This window comes from Bufo bufo, chromosome 6, assembly GCF_905171765.1.
Source record: "Bufo bufo chromosome 6, aBufBuf1.1, whole genome shotgun sequence".
Lineage (NCBI taxonomy): Eukaryota > Metazoa > Chordata > Amphibia > Anura > Bufonidae > Bufo > Bufo bufo.
In genome coordinates, this window is record NC_053394.1 from 233,165,359 (window position 1) to 233,184,084 (window position 18,726).

Below are 18,726 nucleotides of genomic sequence, written 5' to 3' on the forward strand. Positions count from 1 at the left end.
ATTATGTAACAAGGTTTATGTGAAGCATAAGCACATAGCAGTATCAATCATGATAATGGTGTGTGCTCATGTAGTCTAGAGCGGAGGATCACAATTACACACAGAGCCAGATTCTTACAATGGACTGGCTTGTGTGAACCCTAAGGATCTGTTCCTTCAGTTATGGCATATAGACAACTCAGTGTGAGCTATTTCCGATCACTGGTAAGGACTTTATTGGCTCCGATCTCCCATAAGTGATACGGACATGGTCCTAAGAGAAGGTTATCACAATGTTTTATCTAGTCCCCAGTGGCGTACATAGAGAAGTAAGGGCCCCATAGCAAGGATCAAACTATGCCCCCCACACAGTACAGAATGGTTTCTGCCTAAACCCTTTTCAATGACCCTTGGACCATTTTTCCACTGCCTTATTTGATAAAAGTTGTTCCTTTAGAGGGTAGAGTCCAAGTTTTCATCTCCAGTAGAAGAGGAGATAATCACAACTAGGACTGGGCCCCCTCTGGCCCTGGGCCCCATAGCAGTCGCATGGCCTGCCGCTATGGTAGTTACGCCCCTGCTTGTCTCATAATCCATACTTTGGAAACTGTTGCACTTTTTTTTTAAGCACTTTTAAAATTCATTTAATGTCATATATTTTTGTACAATTTGCACAAGTATGATGCTTTTTGAAAAAAATCATAAAGAAATACATATGGTTTTTCACAAAACTGGTAGATATTTTCTCTTTGTCCTTTCTTTTTAATAATTAATTATTTTTGTATGTATTCTTAAATTAGGGTATAGTATGTAGGCAGGTTTGTAGAAATGAAATATATAGATAATCTATTCACAACATTTTTCAATAACAAGTGATCTGCTGGCAGGAGACACATGGAAACCCTGAAGAAGATTTGTCCGTAGCACCCCAGCCAATCACATGTGGTTGACCGATACATATTGATCTACTGTCCCCTCGGTCATGAACCTGCATAGAAACATCATGCAAACAAATGAGCTTAGGTAAACAGTGATGATATGCTGTATATGGAATGTTATTGTTACATTAACCTCCACAAAATGTAAAAACATGTTTCTATTATTGGAACGATAGATAACAAAACCATAAAATAACTGTCAGCAAAAATTCAATCCAAAATATAACAGTGCACAGCATGAATGTCTTTGGCCCCTTCAAATATTCTCATCTTGCCAAGGCACAGAGCCAGCCAAAGAAATAAAATAGCCAGCAAATTGATCCCGTATGCGATTCACAGCAGTTGTTGATATTGGGCCAGTTTGAACAGTATCCACAGTTGCAGCAACAGGCAGGAGGTCTAAAGCTACTTTCACACTGGCGTTTTGGCTTTTTGCAGTGTGGATCGCGGACCCCATTCAAGTGAATGGGTCCGCAATCCGCATGTGGCTGCCCCACGGTCCGCAGCACGGGCACTGAGCGCTTATGCTCGTGGGCATGAGCCCTTAGGCTAGGCACACAAACACCACCAGCACACATATGAATGATATCGTATAAAAATAGTGGTGCACAATGAATTCTGCAAACCATCAATGCAAAAAAAGAAAATGTAAGTGCAAGACAGAAAAGTCTAATCACATGGTTAGGGACATACTGTACAATACCCTCTCCAACAGCAACACATACCATGACAAAGCTCAAAATACCTCCTCAGCAGCATCCGATACCACAGTGCAGCACAAAATATCTTCCCAAAAAAAACGCAATTCTGCCATAGTTTTACAGGTTTCGTATTTACGACGTTACCTATGCTGTAAAAATTACATTATCTTTATTCGGCAGGTAATCACAATTACACCTATACCACATTTTTATAATTTTTATTGGGTTTTAATAACCTTAAAAAATATATACCGTATTTTTCGCTTTATAAGACACAACCGATGATAAGACGCACCCCAGGTTTAAGAGGAGGAAAATAAGAAAAATAATATTTTTCATCAGACCTCATATCTGATCCTCAGATCAGACCCCCAAAAATATCAGGACATCAGATCAGGCCCCCATAAATATCAGGACATCAGATCAGGCCCCCATAAATATCAGGACATCAGATCAGGCCCACATATCAGGACATCACATCTGACCCCCTTATCAGGACATCATATCAGTCCTCCATGTTGTCAGACCCCCATCTGACCTCAGATCAGCCCACATTGTCAGACTCCCATCATACCTCAGATAAGCCCACATTGTCAGACCCCCCATCAGACCTCAGATCAGCCCACATTGTCAGACCCCCATCAGACCTCTGATCAGCCCTCGATGTTAGACCCCTTCAGACCTTAGATCAGATTAAAATAAAAACCTCCTTTTATCTGTCCTGCACCGCGGCTCCTCTCCACCTCTGGCAGAAGTCTTCCTGGCCGGCGCTGCTCTGTCACCTGACTGCATGCAGAGTCAGGTCATAGTGCGCAAACTATGTCCTGACGCTGTACGTGGTCAGGACAGTGAAGCTCCGGCCCTAGGAAGGAAGACCGGGGAGGGTGAGTACCACAAGCGCTTGCGGTGCTTCGCTCCCCGCTCCTGGCACCTAATGCATACTAGTGAGCACTTCCATAATGGAAGCACTCACTAGTATTCGCTTTATAAGACGCACGGCCATTTCCCCCCCACTTTTGGCGCAAGCAAAAAATTCGGTACTTAAAAAATATAAATTTTGAAAACATTTCTTTGAATTTCCATATTCTGACCCCATAACCTTTCATATTTATATCTACAGAGCTGTGTGACAGCATTTGGTGGCGGCAGGGTGATCTGTATTTCTCAATGGTACCAGTTTAAGATACGACTGTATGTTTGAATTTTTGAACACTTTTTAATCAATTTTGGAAGGTGAAGTGACAAAAAAACAGCGAATAAGCCATTTAGATTTTTTTTCTTTTACAGCATTCACCGTACTGGATAAAACACTTTTATATTTTAATACCTTGGACCTTTTGCAACACAGTGATACAAATTATCTTTACTTTTTATTATGCTTATTTGTAAAATGGAGAAAACGGGTGATTTGAATTTTTATACCTTTTTGGATTTTTAGATATTTAAAAAAAAATTTTACCTTTTTTTTACATTTATTTTTTGTCACCCTAAGGGATATTAACATCCCGTTGTCTTATTGTATCTCCCATGGACAGCAATAATTTAACATTGCAGTCAATGGGAGAATCATAACATTCCTATCTAGGTCTAGATAGGAACTTAGCTATGACAGGCCTTGGAGCCTTCAGAAGGTTCAAGCTACCATAGCAACCAAATGTCTTCTGTTATCCCATAGTCGGAGACTTGTTCGGATACCGGGAGTGCAGTGCTCACAGAAAATAACCACCCAGGTGTTGTGGTCACAAATAACTGTGACATCAGAGGGATTAAAAGTCTGTAGGCTGTGTAAAATAATGGGCACCCAGCAACTCCAGTGCTCACTTAGCTCCTGAGCAGACATAATCTTTATAGATCTGACATCTGCTGTACATGTGTGGCAGATGATGGGAAGGTGTTAAATTCACTCTTCCAGAATGACAGTAGCAGTGAGTGGTGAGGTTGGTTGTGCCTTGAGTGTATGGTCTTTTGAGATAACCTAGCCCCACCCCAACTCGTTGTAAAAACGAATGTCGTCCACCAAAACAACCCTTACTTTAAACCCAACACAAACAAGAAACCATACAGAAGATGTAGAAAAAAGTACCACAGCCCCCCAAAATAGAATACTTATATAATGCTACTTTTCACTTATTTAGTGCTGTTAGGTGTTTAAGGACCTGTGATGATGTCATGACAGGTCTTTGAGTGCTCATAACCTTGGAACTACACCCTTATCAGTGCTGTGTCCTGTACTCTTAAGTGGGAAAGAACCTGTGATGACATCATCAGAGGTCCTCAAGTGCTCCTAACTAGGGTTGAGCGAACCCGAACTTTAAAGTTCGGGTTCGTACCGAACTTTAGGATTTTTGGACCCCGGACCCGAACCCGAACATTTCAGTAAAAGTTCGGGTTCGGTGTTCGGCGATTTGGCGCTTTTTGAAAGGATGCAGAGCAGCCAATCAACAAGCGTTTAAACTGTGTGACCTTAGAAGCCATCATAGCCATGCCTACTAATGACATGGCTGTGATTGGCCAGTGCAGCATGTGACCCATCCTCTATATAAGCTGGAGTCACGTAGCGCTGCATGTCATTCTGCTGTGCTTAGTGTAGGCAGAGGATGATACTGCTGCTGTGAGGGAGAGAATAGGACAGAATCTGTAATCAGAACTCCAATTGAACTCAGCGATCTACATAGATTTAGTTGTGTAGGTGCAGTGCACAATATTTTTACCCTGCCCTGAGCCCAGAGACAGAGAAAAATAACTTTTATCCGTCTGTTAGTTAGGTGGACGGCGGCGGCCATTTTATTCAAGCTCAGTGCACCAGCACTGCATCTATGCTTTTGTGACATTCAAATCCAAGCTTGAAATACTGCAATAATAATCTTTTTTTTTTTTTTTAAAACACCCATTTTTGGCAATATCCGACATCTGGTGCCTTTGCAGGATTAGTCAATGTGCAATTTAAGCAAGAAATACAGCCATCATTTTCTGGGTATTTAGAAACACCCTTTTTTGGCAAAATACACAATTTTACAGCCCTTGCTGCATCTGCACATGTGAAATTCAAGTGTTATATGCAGCTTTCATATTCTGTTAGTAAAAAAACAACTTTTTTTGCAAAATACTTAATATTGCAGCCCTTGCTGCATCTGTGATTGCTAAAAACAAGTTTTAAAAAATGCAATAATTTTCTGGCTTAGAAAAAAAAAAACGTTTTGGGCAATAACCTTCATTTTGGGCCTCTGCAGCATTAGTCAGTGTGCAATTTAAGCTAGAAATACAGCTATAATTTTCCGGGTTTTAAAAAACACCCTTTTTGTGCAAAATACACAATTTTACAGCCCTTGCTGCATCTGCACGTGTGAAATTCAAGCGTTATATACTGTTGTCACATTCTGTTATTAAAAAAACAACCATTTTGGACAAAAACTTTAATTTTGCAGCCCTTGCTGAAAGGGAGATACACCCTTTAGATACTGTGGTTCTAATCTGCTCTTAATAAAACACCCATTTTGGACAAAAATCTTTAATTGCGGCCTAGTCTGAATCTGTATGTGTGAGATACACCCTTTAGATACTGTGGTTCTATTCTGCTGTTAATAAAACACCCATTTTGGGCAAAAATCTTTAATTGCGGCATAGTTTGCATCTGTATGTGTGTGATACACCCTTTACATACTATGGTTCTATTCTGTTATTTGAAAAACAGCCATTTTGGGCAAAAAACTTAAATTGCGGCATAGTCTGGATCTGTATGTGTGAGATACACATTTTAGATACTGTGGTTCTATTCTGTTATTTGAAAAACAACCATTTTGGGCAAAAAACGTAAATTGCGGCCTAGTCAGGATCTGTACGTGTGAGATACACTCTTTAGATACTGTGGTTCTATTCTGTTATTTGAAAAACAGCCATTTTGGGCAAAGAAGACCGGGTGGAAGATGATGTGGAGGACGATGAGGTCCTCGACCCCTCATGGAATCAAGGTCATGCGAGTGACCTGTGTAGTTCGGAGGAAGAGTCTGTGGTCGCACAGAGCTACCAGCACAGCAGAAGAGGGAGAAGGGTGCAAAAGCGGAGCGGCCATCCCCTAGACAGTACTCCTGCTACAGCCCACCACAGCAAGTGAACGAGCACACCAAAGCCAGCTCCAAGGAGTTCCCTGGCGTGGCAGTTCTTCAGACAAAGTGCTGACGACAAGACACGAGTGGTTTGCACGCTGTGCAATCAGAGCCTGAAGCGAGGCATAAATGTTCTCAACCTAAGCACAACCTGCAAGACCAGGCATCTAAGTGCAAAGCACGAGCTGCAGTGGAGTAGACACCTCAAAAATCAAGAAAGGTCTCTGGCTCCTCCTGTTTCCTCTTCTGCTGCAGTCTCGGCCTCTTCATCCACCTCTGGAGTGACAGTGCCACCTGACACCCTGCAAACAGAGGATCTGCCAGCAACACCACCATCTGGGTCACCAAGCATCTCAACAATGTCCCACGGAAGCGTTCAGCTCTCCATCTCCCAAACACTGGAGCGGAAGAGGAAGAACCTCCCTACCCACCTGCGATCCCTGGCCCTGAATGCCAGCATTTCAAAATTACTGGCCTTTGAAATGCTGTCATTCTGTCTGGTGGAGACGGATAGTTTTAAAGGCCTTATGGCGGTGGGTGTCCAACAGAACGTCGTGCCCAGCCGCCACTACTTTTCCAGGTGAACCATCCCTTCCCTGCACAACCAAGTGAGGGACAAAATCAGGTGTGCACTGCACAACGCCATCTGTGGCAAGGTGCACCTCACTACGAATACGTGGACCGGTAAGCACGGTCAGGGACGTTATAGCTCCATAACAGCACACTGGGTAAATGCAGTGGCGGCTGGGCCTGAGGCGGATAGCAGTTGGGCGCATGCCCTTCCACCACCGAGGATTGCAGGGCGCTTAAGTTTGTCTCCTGTTGCTTCCTCCTCCTACTCCGCTTCCTCATCTTCTATCGGCTCCTCATCCGGTCAGCGTGACACCTTCACCACCAACTTCAGCACAGCCAGGGGTAAACGACAGCAGGCAGTTTTTTAAAACTTATCTGTTTGGGGGACAAACCCCACACCGCGCAGGAGCTGTGGACGGGCCTTGAACAACAGACCGATGAGTGGTTGGTGCCAGTGAGCCTCAAGCCCGGCCTGGTGGTGTGCGATAATGGGCGAAATCTCATAGCAGCTCTGGGACTAGCCGGTTTGACGCACATCACTTGCCTGGCGCATGTGCTGAATTTGGTGGTGCAGAGATTCCTTAAAAATTACCCCAATATGTCAGAGCTGCTGCATAAAGTGCGGGCCGTCTGTGCGTGCTTTCAGCGTTCTCACGTTGCTGCTGCTGCTCGCCTGTCAGCGCTGCAGCGTAACTTCGGCCTTTCCGCTCACCGCCTCATATGCAATGTCCCCACAAGGTGGAACTCCACCTTGCACATGCTGGCCAGACTGTGCGAGCAGCAGCAGGCGATAGTGGAGTTTCAGCCGCAGCACGCACGGGTGGGTCGCTCTGCGGAACAGCACCACTTCACCACCAATGACTCGGCCTCCATGCGAGACCTGTGTTCCTTGTTGCGCTGTTTCGAGTACTCCACCAACATGGCCAGTGCCGATAATGCAGTTCTCAAAGTTATTATCCCACTTCTATGCCTCCTTGAAAAAAGGCTGCTGGCAATGATGGAAGAGGATGTGGCACAGGAGGAGGAGGAGGAAGAGGGATCATTTCGTAGGGTTTCCGGCCAGTCATTTACAAGTGGCTCTGAGGGTGGGTTCCTGCACCCACAAACGCCAGGTACACTATTGTCCAGCCAGGGCACAGTTCTGGAGGATGAGGAGGTGGAGGATGAGGAGGAGGAGATGGGAGGAGGAGGAACCTTGTTCACAGCAGGGTGGCACCCAGACCAGCTCATGGCCATCACTGGTGCGTGGATGGGGGGATACAAAGGACACAGACGATACACCTCCCACAGAGGACAGATTTTCGTTGCCTCTGGGCAGCCTGGCACACATGAGCGATTATATGCTGCAGTGTCTCCGCAATGACCGCCGAGTTGCCCACATTCTAACTTGTGCTGATTACTAGGTGGCCACGCTGCTGTATCCCCGTTACAAGGACAACGTACCATCCTTAATTCCCTCACTGGAGCGTGATCGTAAGATGCGTGAGTACAAGCTCACTCTGGTAGACGCGCTGCTGGTGGCATTCCCACCTAAAAGTTGGGGCACAGTGGAAGCACAAGGCGAAGGCAGAAAAGGAGGAAGAGGTCGCTAACACAGCTGGGGCACCACCAGCACCTCAGACGGCAGGGTTAGCATTGCCAAAATGTGGAAAAGCTTTGTCAGCACGCCACAACAACCAGCACCACCAGTTGATATGGAACATCTTAACAGGAGGCAGCATTTCACCAACATGGTGGAGCAGCATGTTCAGAACACGTACTGAATGATGGGTCTGTCACCTTCAACTTCTGGGTCTCCTAATTGGGCACATAGCCTGAGCTTGCCATTTACGCCTTGGAGGTGCTGGCTTGACCTGCAGCCAGTGTATTATCTGAATGTGTGTTTAGCACGGCAGGGGGCGTTATCACAGACAAGCCCAGCCGCCTGTCCACAGCCAATGTGGATAAGCTCATGTTCATTAAAATGAACCAGGCATGGATCCCACAGGACTTGTCCGTACCTTGTGCAGAATTGACATGAATACCGGCCTTAACCAGCCATTGTTATACTACAACGCAATTGCTCATTCTTGTATTTTGGATATTTCACACTCTTTTGGAGTGTACCCTAATTAAAAAAATTTATAAATTAAAACCAAAAACCAGTGTTGGCTACCTCGTCCTCCTCCACTGCTGCTTTCACCTATATCGCTATGTCCACCGCCTCCTCAAACTCCTACTCCATATGGACCTCCACCTCATAAATCAAATATATATATTTTTTATTTGTACGTATTTTATTTTATGTCATTTCACTAATTTGTCTGTTACAATTTCAGGTGAGATTCACCAATTTTTGGGTGTGATATACCACTGCTATACCTAGTAGAAAGGTAATAAAATTCACTAATTTGTCTGTTACATTTTCGGGTGAAATTCACCAATTTTTGGCTGTGATATACCACTGCTATACCTAGTAGACAGGTAAAAAAATTCACTAATTGGTCTGTTACATTTTCGGGTGAAATTCACCAATTTTTGGGTGTGAGATACCACTGCTATACCTAGTAGACAGGTAAAAAAAAAATCACTAATTTGTCTGTTACATTTTTGGGTGAAATTAACCAATTTCTGGCTGTAATATACCCCTCCTCTACCTAGTTCACAGCTTAATAATTTTCACAATTTTTTTTTTTACATTTTCGGTTGACATTAAACAATTTTTTTCTGTCATAGACCCCTGCTCTACCTAGTAGACAGGTTAATACATTTCACAAATTTTTCTGTTACATTCTTGGGTTGACATTTTTACATTTTTTGACGTGAATAAACCCCTGCTCTGCATAGGTGACAAGGACCGAAATTTTTACAAATAATCTGTTCCATTGGTGGGTGACATTAACCCATTTCTGGCAATGAAAAACCCCTACTCTGTATAAGTGGCCCTTTCATTCGATCCTTCTGTTTTAATAATTTGTCCCACATTTCCGCTTCTTCCCATTGCAGCCATTGACCTCCCTTGGATGAGGTCTCCCTTTCTCACGCTCCCTCTCCAGCGTGGAACCCTGATTCGCCGATAACCGTGATCAACATGGTAAGCTCAGAAAAGAACATCGAAAGTTGATAGAGAAGATATCCAAATTAATGGTGGACGTGAGGGGACACCTCTGCATAGGTGACAGAAACATAAATTTCAAAAAATCGTCTGTTACATTGTCAGGTAACATTTTAACAAATTTTGCCAGATAGAAACCCCTGCTCTGCATAGGTGACAGGGAATAAAATTTCAGAAATTCTTCTTTAATTGATGCGCACCACCTCCTTTCATTCAATACTTAAACTTTAATAAGTTGTCCCACATTTGCTTTTCAATAATTTGTCCCACATTTGCACTTCAACCCACATTTCAACTCTATCATATTTACTTTGAAACAATTAACCTCCCTTGGATGTGGTCTCTCTTTCTCACGCTCCCTCTCCGGCGTGAAACCCTGATTCGCCGATAACCGTGATCAACATAGTAGGCTCAGAAAAGAACATTGAAAGTTGATAGAGAAGATATCCAAATGGATGGTGGACGTCACAGGGACGTGCGATCAGGCAGAAGTTATCTAGAGTCAACAAAGCGGCAGCAGGGCCTCTCCTGGCTAACGTTTCCAAATCCAAAATACCCCAGTGACATTCCCTATAATTTTTTATTAATCGTTCCAATAACAGGGCATCCTAAGAGTCCTGTATTGTTATTTATCATCACTACCTCCCCGAGTCGGGAGTGGGTAATTGCCACGCGCCCCCTCCTTAACTTGGAAGCTTATGCTTCAATACTTTGTCCCACATTTCCGCTCAATTACATTTAATTTCATCCATTGACCTCCCTTTGGATGTGGTATCCCTTTCTCACGCTCCCTCTCCGGCCTGGAACCCTGATTCCCTGCCACCCATGATCACCATGGTAGGCGCCTAAAAGAACATTGAAAGTTGATAGAGCAGATATCCAATTGGATCGTGAACATCACGGGGATGTGCGACATGGTGGGGCAGTATGTTTGCACACGCCTACACAAACTGACTGATGGGTCTGCCCCCTGCAACTTCTGGGTCTCCTAATTGGGCACATGGCCTGAGCTTGCCCTTTACGCCTTGGAGGTGCTGACCTGCCCTGCAGCCAGTGTATTGTCTTAATGTGTGTTTAGCACGACTGGATGGAGTTATCATAGGTTCTATTTGCCAATGTTTTGGGGTGTACCCTGATTTAAAAAAAATATTAAAATGTAAAACCAAAAAGCAGTGTAGGCTACCTCCTCCTCATCCACTGCCGCTTCCAGCTACACCGCCAAATCCAATGCCTCCTCAACCTCCTACTCCATATGTACCTCGTCCTCCTAGATCAAGATTATAATTTTTTATTTTTATGTATTTTGTTATTTAAAGTCATTTCCCTATCCACTTTTGTTTGCAGAGCACTTGCCATGCTCTTAACCACATTTTGCTGGCATTTGCAGCCCTCTAGCCCTTTCCATGACATTTTTACAGCCATTTTAGTGCTCAAAAGTTTGGGTCCCCATTGACTTCAATGGTGTTCGGGGTCAAGTTCGGGTCCCGAACTCGAACTTTTTTGTGAAGTTCGGCCGAACCCGTCGAACCCGAACATCCAGGTGTCCGCTCAACTCTACCTTAGAACGGCACTGATTATCAGTGCAGTTTCAGAACTCTCAAGTGGTTAAGGTTGGTTAAGGGCCTGTGATGATGATGTCGTAACATTTTGATAAAAGTGATATTTTGTACACTGGCGGAGGACAACTTTGGACACCGATGCTACCTGCCACAATCAGTATACTCTCTGAGATGACACTGGAGGCTTGCCAAGACAGTACATCAAGAGAAAACTAAGCTAGTCTCAGCCACTGTTCCAATCTGCCTGTCAGGGAACATGGTTTGTGCTGGAGAAATGCCACAGTTATCTAGAAAACAAAACAATTTTAAACAAAGTACAAAGAAGACCGGCATAAGGAGGACAGACTTGTTCCACTTGCTCTCCAGTTTTATTTTTCCATTAGATCTAGTGATGCCAAGTCATGTGTATGGAACTGCATGACATTTTAAAAACAAGACAATTTTTACACACAACTGGCCTTATGTAGTAATACTATAGAACAAAATTAAATTTGGGGGAAGACACAGAACTTTGACATATTTACCCCAACTAAGGCTACTTTCACACTCACGTTTGGTGCGGATCCGTCATGGATCTGCACAAACGGATCCCTTCAGATAATACATTCCGGATCCGTTTGTATTATCATTAACATAGCCAAGACGGATCCGTCTTGAACACCATTGAAAGTCAATGGAGGACAGATCCGTTTTCTATTGTGTCATAGAAAACGGATCCATCCACATAGACTTACATTGTGTGTCAGAACTGAACAGTTTGGCTCAGTTTCGTCAGACGGACACCAAAACACTGCAAGCAGCGTTTTGGTGTCCGCCTCCAAAGCGGAATCGAGACAGAACGGAGGCAAAATGAGGCAAACTGATGCATTCTGAGTGGATCCTTTACTATTCAGAATGCATTAGGGCAAAACTGATCCGTTTTGGACTGCCCTGGATGGATCTCACAAACGGAAAGCCAAAATGCCAGTGTGAAAGTAGCCTAAGTAACTGTAACTGTACCACAAGTAAATTGATCAGGTGAGAGTTCAGCTGGCACAAAAATTAGTTGCTGGTCGCAGATAGTTATCTCCTGGCCAAACATTCCGTTATGGATGTCTCATGATGAAGTGGAGAACAAGAATGAGAAGTAGAAGAAGTAGCTGAAGAATATGACAAGGACACTGTACTGCTTGGGGATGCGGCCTGGCAGGACACTGTACTGCTTGGGGATGCATCCAGGCTGTTACAAAGAAAAACGTGAGAAGAAAGACAGACTTGTTCCAATTCTAAATGCTGGGCAGTTTTATTTTCCCACAGTATCTGGTGATGTTGGCTCATGTGCTGCAATGTTTGTGTTTGAATGCCCATGGTTTAATTTAGTCCTGCAGATCTTGCACATGGCTGTGGTTTTGTGTGCGCCTTGTGGAGAAAAACCATCATATGGGAGATACTTGCACCGAACTAGAGGCAGTTGAGCATGCCCAAGGTCTGGTACGGTAGCCTGTGTCCACAGGATCAGTGACATCAGCAGTTCCCGAGCTGATCCTAATAGAAGTAAATATGGCTCTGACAGTTCTTTTGGAGTTGTTGGACTCCACTCAATATTGCTAACATGGCCAGCAGCCTTCTTCTCAGCACCCTGATCCGGCTCCTAGATCCTGTCCACTACACAATCATCATCATAGTCCTCTCCCTCCCCACCACTTTGTGATATGTCATTGTGGGCTCTTTGGTCCCCCATCACGATTCCCTGCTCCGTGCCAATGACGCTACCGCTGTCCCTACCGCCACTAATGTGGCTACAAATTCCCCTACTACTATTTTCACCACTAACACAACACTGCTATGCATTGAGTCCCCCACAATTGCCTGAACCTCCTCCTCCTCATGTCAGTCCAAAGGCTGATGCTTCTCACACAAGACATCAACAGAAAGACCATCCATAGCGTACAGTATTTTGTTGTCACACTAAGAGGGGTCATAGAAGACAGAGACGATACAACTAAAAAGTTTTTTCTGGAGCCACGAGGAGCAGGAGTGAGCCATCCAGTCCATAATCTCATCCTCTTTGTCCTCAATAATAATGTGGCATCGGAAGCCAGAGAACTGTGGTCTATCACTACCACTAGTGGCTGGAAGGCTGGTGCTGATACTGCTGTTTGCACTACTACCTACATTCTGACTCTCGGATGATGAGGCCTGGGTTTTTCATTTTGCACTCTTCCATTTTGCAGAAATTTTATTATGAGTCCTATACGAAAAGTCACAGGTTTGGTACACAGATTATTAAACAGTATTAGCAAAATTTCAAGTGCTTTTTCTGTCACTTTTTAATAGATCGTAGACATTAATTGTTTCCATGCAGTGTATTCATATCCAGAGTAATTTTCTAGTTACATTAAGCCACATATAGAATCCGAACATTTCAGTCAATTAGATAACCTTTGTCAGCGGAATCTGTGACGATCATGTGGTATGTTTGCTTCTGGATGTGGATTCATATATACACTGAGATTTGCAACTGCCCTCTATGTGCACCTGGATCTTACTTAACCCTGGTGTGCAGATCACAATATAAAGGAATTATATTCGTGAACAATTGAAAAAATTAAATTAAAAAGCAATCATAAAAAATTGCCCTCCAAAAGGTGTACATAGCCTTTAATGTATGCACAATGCATACAGTGGGGGAAATAATTATTTGACCCCTCACTGATTTTGTAAGTTTGTCCAATGACAAAGAAATGAAAAGTCTCAGAACAGTATCATTTCAATGGTAGGTTTATTGTAACAGTGGCAGATAGCACATCAAAAGGAAAATCGAAAAAATAACTTTAAATAAAAGATAGCAACTGATTTGCATTTCATTGAGTGAAATAAGTATTTGAACCCCTACCAACCATTAAGAGTTCTGGCTCCCACAGAGTGGTTAGACACTTCTACTCAATTAGTCACCCTCATTAAGGACACCTGTCTTAACTAGTCACCTGTATAAAAGACACCTGTCCACAGAATCAATCAATCAAGCAGACTCCAAACTCTCCAACATGGGAAAGACCAAAGAGCTGTCCAAGGATGTCAGAGACAAAATTGTAGACCTGCACAAGGCTGGAATGGGCTACAAAACCATTAGCAAGAAGCTGGGAGAGAAGGTGACAACTGTTGGTGCGATTGTTCGAAAATGGAAGGAGCACAAAATGACCATCAATCGACCTCGCTCTGGGGCTCCACGCAAGATCTCACCTCGTGGGGTGTCAATGGTTCTGAGAAAGGTGAAAAAGCATCCTAGAACTACATGGGAGGAGTTAGTTAATGACCTCAAATTAGCAGGGACCACAGTCACCAAGAAAACCATTGGAAACACATTACACCGCAATGGATTAAAATCCTGCAGGGCTCGCAAGGTCCCCCTGCTCAGGAAGGCACATGTGCAGGCCCGTCTGAAGTTTGCCAATGAACACCTGAATGATTCAGAGAGTGACTTTGAGAAGGTGCTGTGGTCTGATGAGACCAAAATAGAGCTCTTTGGCATTAACTCAACTCGCTGTGTTTGGAGGAAGAAAAATGCTGCCTATGACCCCCAAAACACCGTCCCCACCGTCAAGCATGGGGGTGGAAACATTTTGCTTTGGGGGTGTTTTTCTGCTAAGGGCACAGGACAACTTATTCGCATAAACGGGAAAATGGACGGAGCCATGTATCGTGAAATCCTGAGCGACAACCTCCTTCCCTCTGCCAGGAAACTGAAAATGGGTCGTGGATGGGTGTTCCAGCACGACAATGACCCAAAACATACAGCAAAGGCAACAAAGGAGTGGCTCAAGAAGAAGCACATTAAGGTCATGGAGTGGCCTAGTCAGTCTCCGGACCTTAATCCAATCGAAAACCTATGGAGGGAGCTCAAGCTCAGAGTTGCACAGAGACAGCCTCGAAACCTTAGGGATTTAGAGATGATCTGCAAAGAGGAGTGGACCAACATTCCTCCTAAAATGTGCGCAAACTTGGTCATCAATTACAAGAAACGTTTGACCTCTGTGCTTGCAAACAAGGGTTTTTCCACCAAGTATTAAGTCTTTTTTTGTTAGAGGGTTCAAATACTTATTTCACTCAATGAAATGCAAATCAGTTGCTATCTTTTATTTAAAGTTATTTTTTCGATTTTCCTTTTGATGTGCTATCTGCCACTGTTACAATAAACCTACCATTGAAATGATACTGTTCTGAGACTTTTCATTTCTTTGTCATTGGACAAACTTACAAAATCAGTGAGGGGTCAAATAATTATTTCCCCCACTGTAACATGTTACACCATATTAAACAGGAGGAAGGAAAATGAAGGGAGCAGAAAATGAAGATATTAAAGGAGTTATAGTTATAAAGCTAATAATATTTATGACCTACCCGAAGAATAGGTAATCAATATCAGATCGGTGGGGGTTCATCACCTGGCCCCCCACTAAATAGCTGTTGCCAGCAGCTGCTGGCACCAGAAATACTGATTAACCCCTTAATGCCCAGCGCCGTACATGTACGGCGCAACCGGACATGGCTTAACGGCCAGCCCCATACATGTAACTGACAGCTGGCATTGATAAGATCACTGATGCCGACGCATTAACCATTGATGTGCTGCGGTCAGTGCTGACCGCAGGACATGCGATGTCCTTGCGGGGATCAGAGCTTCCATCGGGTCACCGCGCTGCTGTGACAGGGACCCGATGGCAGGGAAGGCAGCCTGTGAGATCCAGCCCCATGGATCTCACAGGCAAGCAGGCTGTAAGTGTATAGCACTGGTAATAAACTTACAGCCAATGCATCACAATACAGAAGTATGCATTGTAAAGGGGATCAGACCCCCAAAAGTTGAGGTCCCAGAGTGGGACAAAAAATTAAGTGTAAAAAAAAGTAAAAAAAATTAAGTTTTGCGGAAAAAATTAAAAGTTTAAAGTAAAAAAAAGCATCCTTTTCCCAAAATAAAATATATATACAGTACAGACCAAAAGTTTGGACACACCTTCTCATTCAAAGAGTTTTCTTTATTTTCATGACTATGAAGGCATCAAAACTATGAATTAACACATGTCGAATTATATACATAACAAACAAGTGTGAAACAACTGAAAATATGTCATATTCTAGGTTCTTCAAAGTAGCCACCTTTTGCTTTGATTACTGCTTTGCACACTCTTGGCATTCTCTTGATGAGCTTCAAGAGGTAGTCCCCTGAAATGGTCTTCCAACAGTCTTAAAGGAGTTCCCAGAGATGCTTAGCACTTGTTGGCCCTTTTGCCTTCACTCTGCGGTCCAGCTCACCCCAAACCATCTCGATTGGGTTCAGGTCCGGTGACTGTGGAGGCCAGGTCATCTGGCGCACCACCCCATCACTCTCCTTCATGGTAAAATAGCCCTTACTTTCAAAGTTTTCCCAATTTTTCGGCTGACTGACTGACCTTCATTTCTTAAAGTAATGATGGCCACTCGTTTTTCTTTACTTAGCTGCTTTTTTCTTGCCATAATACAAATTCTAACAGTCTATTCAGTAGGACTATCAGCTGTGTATCCACCTGACTTCTCCTCAACACAACTGATGGTCCCAACCCCATTTATAAGGCAAGAAATCCCACTTATTAAACCTAACAGGGCACACCTGTGAAGTGAAAACCATTTCAGGGGACTACCTCTTGAAGCTCATCAAGAGAATGCCAAGAGTGTGCAAAGCAGTAATCAAAGCAAAAGGTGGCTACTTTGAAGAACTACTTTGAAGAACCTAGAATATGACATATTTTCAGTTGTTTCACACTTGTTTGTTATGTATATAATTCCACATGTGTTAATTCATAGTTTTGATGCCTTCAGTGTGAATCTCCAATTTTCAAAGTCATGAAAATAAAGAAAACTCTTTGAATGAGAAGGTGTGTCCAAACTTTTGGTCTGTACTGTATATTTTTTTGAAATAGGGAAAAAAAGAAAAGTAGACATATTAGGTATCGCCGCAGCTGTATTGACCGTCTCTATAAAAGTATTACATGACCTAACCCCTCAGGTGAACGCCCTAAAAAAAAAGAAAACTGTGCTAAACATTTTTGGGTCACCTTATATCACTAAAAGTGCAACACCAAGAGATCAAAAAGATCAATAAAATGTCACATGAACTAATCCCTCAGATGAACATAGTCAAAAAAATAAATAAAATCGGTGTAAAAAAGCTATTTTTTTGTCACCTTACATCACAAAAAGTGCAATAGCAAGCGATCAAAAAGTCATAGGCACCCCAAAATTGTACTAATAAACCGTCATCTCATCCCACAAAAATGATATCCTACCTAAGACAATCGCACAAAAAAAAAAACTGTGGCTCTATGGAGACACTAAAACACTAAAAAGTGTGTCAAAAAAGGCATTTTATGTCACCTTACACCACAAAAAGTATAATATCAAGCGATCAAAAAGTCATATTCACCCTAAAATAGTATCAATCAAATCGCAATCTCATACCACAATCGCCCAAAAAATAAAAAAAAACTATGGCTCTCAGAATATGCAGACACTAAAACATGATTTTTTTCAAAAATGATTTATTATGTAAAACTAAAACAAACAAACAAAAAAAGTATACATATTTGGTATTGTCGCGTTTGTAACAACCTGCTCTATAAAAATACCACATGATCTAACCTGTCAGATGAATATTGTAAATAACAAAAAATAAAAACGGTGCCAAAACAGCTAGATTTTGATACCTTGCTTCACAAAAAGTGTAATTTAGAGCAACCAAAAATCATATGTACCCTATGTACAAAACTGCCACCTTATCCCGTAGTTTCCAAATTGGGGTCACTTTTTTGGAGTTTCTACTCTAGGGGTGCATCAGGAGGTCTTCAAATGTGACATGGCAGCTTAAAATTATCCCAGTGAAATCTGCCTTACAAAAACCATATGGCGTTCCTTTCCTTCTGCGCCCTGCTGTGTGCCCGTACAGCATTTTATGACCACATATGGGGTGTTTCTGTAAACTACAGAAGCAGGGAAATAAATATTGAGTTTTGTTTGGCTGTTAACCCTTGCTTTGTTACTGGAACAAATGGATTAAAATGAAAAATTTGCCAAGAAGTGAAATTCTGAAATTTCATCTACATTTTCCATTAATTCTTATGGGAAACCCAAAGGGTTAACAAAGTTTGTAAAAATCAGTTTTGAATGCCTTGAGAGGTGTAGTTTTTGGGTGGTTTATATTATGTAAGCATCACAAAATGACTTCAGACCTGAACTGGTTAAAAAGTGGGTTTTGGAAATTTTCAGGAAAATTTCAAGATTTGCTTCTAAACTTCTAAGCCTTCCAACGTCCCCAAAAAATAAAATGTCACTCACAAAATGATCCAAACATGAAGTTGACATATGGGGAATGTAAAGTAATAACTATTTTTGGAGGTATGACTACCGTATCTATTATAAAAGTAGAGAAATTGAAATTTGGAAATTAGCAAATTTTTCCAAATTTTGGGTAAATTTAATATTTTTTAAAAATAAAAATGTTTTTTTTTTTTTTTACTATAAAAGTGAGTGGTGGGGACAGGAGACAGCAGCTCAGCTTCCATATACTGCAATAGTGTTCAACTGTATTGCCATTTTGAGGATGGTGTTACAGTTGTATGTGCATTGGCCACTGCATTTCAGGCCCATGGGCAAAACATCCGACATCCTTCATTGTATGCATTTTTGCTGGGGATTGCCGTTAGCAACGGAACACTTGTGGAGGAATTTCTCCCCCGGTTATAAACACGCCACAGTGTTGTGGTTTTT